Source organism: Tupaia chinensis, unplaced genomic scaffold (assembly GCF_000334495.1).
Source record: "Tupaia chinensis unplaced genomic scaffold, TupChi_1.0 Scaffold149922_1, whole genome shotgun sequence".
Lineage (NCBI taxonomy): Eukaryota > Metazoa > Chordata > Mammalia > Scandentia > Tupaiidae > Tupaia > Tupaia belangeri.
In genome coordinates this window covers 378,264-382,646 of record NW_006209766.1, presented here as the reverse complement: position 1 = coordinate 382,646, position 4,383 = coordinate 378,264, and the positions used below count along the sequence as shown (strand labels likewise).

Sequence of the window (4,383 nt, the reverse complement as noted above, 5' to 3'; positions counted from 1 at the left end):
AAAAAAAAAAAAGGGGGGGGAGGCATTTCTTTCTTCAGTTCTACCTTGGTCAACTTATTGTTCGTATATAGAAATGCTATAGATTTTTGGATATTGATTTTGTATCCTGACACTTTGCTGTATACATGTATTACTTTGAGAAGTTTTTTTCATGGAAAACTTTGGATCTTCTAAATATACCATCATGTCATCTGCAAATAATGAAAGATACTTTTAGCTCTTCTGTGCCTATTTGAATGTCTTTTATATTATTCTCTTTTCTGATTGAATTGGCTAAGACTTCCAGCAACATATTGAAGAGGAGTGGAGAAAGTAGGCAGTCTTGTCTAATACCCATTTTTAGTTGAAAAGCTTTCAGTTTTTCTCCATTCGGTATAATATTAGCTAAAGGTTTTTCATATCTGGCTTTTATTATGTTGAAAAATGACCCTTCTATGCCAATCTTGCTAAGGGTCTTAATCATGTAGGGATGTTGTACTGTGTCAAATGCTTTCTCTGCATCAATCGAAGTGATCATATGGTTTTTATCTTTCTTTCTGTAATATGGTGTATTATGTTTATGGTCTTGAGTGTGTTGAACCACCCTTGTAATCCCTGGAATAAAGCCCACCTGGTCATGATGAATAACCTTTGTTATATGTTGTTGGATATGATTCACAAGTCTCTTGGTGAGAATTTTTGTATCTATATTCATCAGAGATATTGGTCTATAGTTTTCCTTTTTTGTTATGTCGTTATCTGTTTTGGGAATGAGGATGATGGAGGATTCATAAAATGAATTGGGAAATTTCCTTCCTTTGGGGTCTTTAGAAATAATTTGAGTAGGATGGAGGCTAACTCTTCTTTAAAAGTTTTGTAAAAATCAGAAGTGAAGCCATCAGGACCTGGGCTTTTCTTTGCTGGGAAGTTATTCATTACTGTTTCAATCTCATGGCTTGTAATGGGTCTGTTCAGACATTCTATGTCTTCCTGATTCAATCCGGCTAGATTATAGGCATCCAGGAATTTGTCCATCTCCTTCATGTTCTCCTGTTTGTTAGCATATAGTCATTCATCGTATCCGCTAATGATGTTTTGTATTTCTATTGTGTCTGTTGTCATTTTGCCTGTTTCAGTACATATTCGATTTATCTGGTTTCTTTCTTTTTCTTAATCACGTCTAGCTAATGGTATGTCAATCTTGTTCATCTTTTCAAAGAAACAGCATTTGCTTTCATTTATTTTCTGTATAGTTCATTTATTTTCTATTTTATTTATTTCTGCTTGAATCTTTATTGTTTCTTTTCACCTGGCATTTTTGGGGTTTTGTTGTTGTTTTTCCAACTCCCTGAGGCATGGTGTCAGGTTTTCTATTTGCCATCTTTCTATCTTTTTCTTATACACACTAATTGCTATAAATTTCCCTCTTATGACTGCTTTTGCAGTGTCCCATAGATTATGAAAACTTGTGTATTCATCATCATTTGTTTCCATAAATCTTTTGATTTCAGACTTAATTTCTTTAGTAGTTGAGAAGTCACTCCGAAGTAGGTTGTTTAGTTTCCAAGTGTTTGTGTATTTTTTAGGATTTTTCCTGAAATTAATATCAAGTTTAATTCCATCATGGGCAGAAAAGATGCTGGATATAGTTTCTATGCCTTTGACTCTTATAGGCTTGATTTGTGTCCTATCAGATGGTCGAATCTATAAAGGCTTGATTTGTGTCCTATCAGATGGTTGGTCTTTGAAAAGGTTCCATGTGGGGATGAGAAAAATTTTTTGTGGTCTTAGGGTGGAAAGTTCTATAGATGTCTATCAAGTCCATTTGATTTACAGTATCATTTAGGTCCTGTATCTCTCTGCTTATTTTTTGTCTAGAAGAGCTGTCCAAAGGAGATAACAGGGTGTCAAGATCTCCAACTATTATAGAGTTGTAACTTGTCTCTCCGTTTAGCTCTAGCAGTCTTTCCTTCATGTTTAGGTGTTCCCGAGTTGGGTGCATAGATATTTATAGTGTTATGTCTTCTTTATGAAGTAGCCCTTTTACTACTATAATGTCCTTCTTTGTCTCTTCTTACAGTTTTTATCTTAAAGCCTATTTTGTCTGAGATCAGTATCACAACTCCAGCCCTTTTTTTATTTCAGTTTGCATAGAATACCTTTTTTTTTTTTTGAGAGGTTTTCGCTATAGTGTGCGTGCGCTCGCCAGACAGACAGAGAGAGACAGAGAGACAGAAAGCGAGAAATCACACCACAGGAGGGATGGCCACGCCGCAATCCCTTCTCCTCCATTCTCCTCTCGGGATCCTGGGCACACACGCACACGCGCCTGGCATGAGTTTAAGCCACTGGGTCCAGGACTCGAACTGCGGTCGACTATGTGGGAGTCCAGCGACATAGACATTACACTAACTGCTGGTCCTGTTCTATACATGTCTTTATCCATAAGCTGTGTTTCTTTAGACAACAGATAGAAGGTTTCTGACTTTTTTAATCCATTCAGCCAGTCCGTGCCTCTTGATTGGAGAATTTAATCCATCAACATTCAACATCATTATCGATATTTCTGGATATGTTCCTATCATGAAGTGAACCATTTTCTTGGTTGTTTTTTGTTCTCTTATATCTGTCTGTCTGACTTTAGTTTTCCTGGTATAACAATCCCTTCTGAACTTCATTAAGAGCTGGTCTGGAGTTGGTAAATTCTTTCAGGTTTTGTTTATCTGAGAATGTTTTTATCTTTTTTTCCATATGAAGGATAATCTTGCTGGATATAGTCATCTTGCTTGAAATTGCTTTTCATTAACACTTTGGCAATATTTCCCCATTCCTTCCTTGCCTGCATTGTTTCCGATGAGAGGTCTGATGTTAACCTGATGGGATAATCTTTGTAAGTAACTTATGTTCCTCTCTTGCCAGTTTAATATCTTATCTTTGTCTGTGGTTTTGGCCAATCTGACTATGATATGCATTGGAGAAGATCTTCTTGGGTTGATTCTATTTGGGGTCCTTTGTATTTCTTGGGTCTGGATCTTTGAATGCCTCTCTAGGTTTGGTAAGTTTTCTTCCAGTATTTCATGAAATCAATTATCAATACCCTTATTATTTTCTTCACCTTGTGGGATACCAATTATCTAGATGTTTGGGTGCTTAGTGGTTTCTAGCATCTCTTGTATACTGTTCTTATTTTTCTTGGTTATTTTCTCAGTCTTTTTGATAATCTTTTCTAGGTCAAATGTTTTGTCTTCTACATTCGAGATTTGATCTTCTGCATGATCTAATCTGCTTTTATTACTTTCAAGGGCGGTTTTAATTTCCTATATCACAGTCTTCATCTCTAACAATTCCATTTGATTCTTTTTTGTGGTGTCTATTTCTTCTTTCAAATCATGAAATGACTTCTTCATCTCCTGGAGCTCCATTTTTTTTTTTTTGCATCTTATTTAGTTTTGTCACTATAAATATTCTGAATTGTTTATTCTGCCATTTCATCTAATTCTCTCGTGTTGTCTGTGGGTGATTGATGTTTTCCCTTGGGGGAGAGATATTTTCTTAGTTGCTCATACTTCTTGTGCCTTTGCAATGGTTTCTAGTCATCTGATGATGTATACATTCGTTCCTAAATTCTTTAAGCTAATTCTGAGCATTTAAAGGTGTGTAGGAGTAGGTGAGAGATAGGCTCTCTCTGCTGTTGTACCTCCCTGGTGTTCACTAGCAACCTGCACTGTTGTCACTGGTCTTGGATGATAGTCAAAGTCCTCTAGAGAGCAGGTGTACCTGAGACTGAGTTGCTGGGCTTTAATTCAGAAAGTTAGAAGGGATTTCATGGTTCACAATGTGTACCACAAGCTTTAGAAAATGCTGAAGTCTTAGACTTTAGAGGCATGTGGTATAGGTAGAAAAGAAAAGCAATGCAAAGAGAATAATTCCTGGTATAGGACAGAAGTAACCCAAAAAAATGAGAAAGATCTCCCACTGAGGCGGGAGAGAAAAAAAAAAAAAAAAGAGAGGCGGAAAAAAAAAAAAAAAAAAAAAAAAACGAGAAATTGTCATATCATGAAAGCCAAAGAGAGAAAGAGAGAAGGAGAGAGGAAGAAAGAGGAAGGGAGAAATTAATTGTACCAAGTGAATAATTGCTGACTGGATTGTGGCAATTAAATTAACCCACAATGAAAGGCTTGGGTCCTTCTTGTTTTTTAAATGTTCGGCCATTTTTCTCAATGCCAATTTTTTTCTTTTTTTTTTAAGAGTTATTTATTTTATTTTATTTTATTGATTCATTTTATTTTTTAATTTGACCAGAAAAGACAAAGAGAGAGAGTGAGAGAAGGAAAGTGAGAAAGCAAGCTGCCAGATCCAGGACTTGGACCATGGCCAGCCATATGGGAGTCCAGCACCCTTCAT

The 4,383-nt window shown here is 36.1% G+C and overlaps 1 pseudogene; it reads right to left on the bottom strand.

Moving 5' to 3' along the window:
• LOC114006722 (DNA replication complex GINS protein PSF1 pseudogene) overlaps positions 1-1,014 on the bottom strand; it is a 2,817-nt pseudogene extending 1,803 nt beyond the window's left edge.
• Between the last annotated feature and the right edge of the window lie 3,369 nt (positions 1,015-4,383).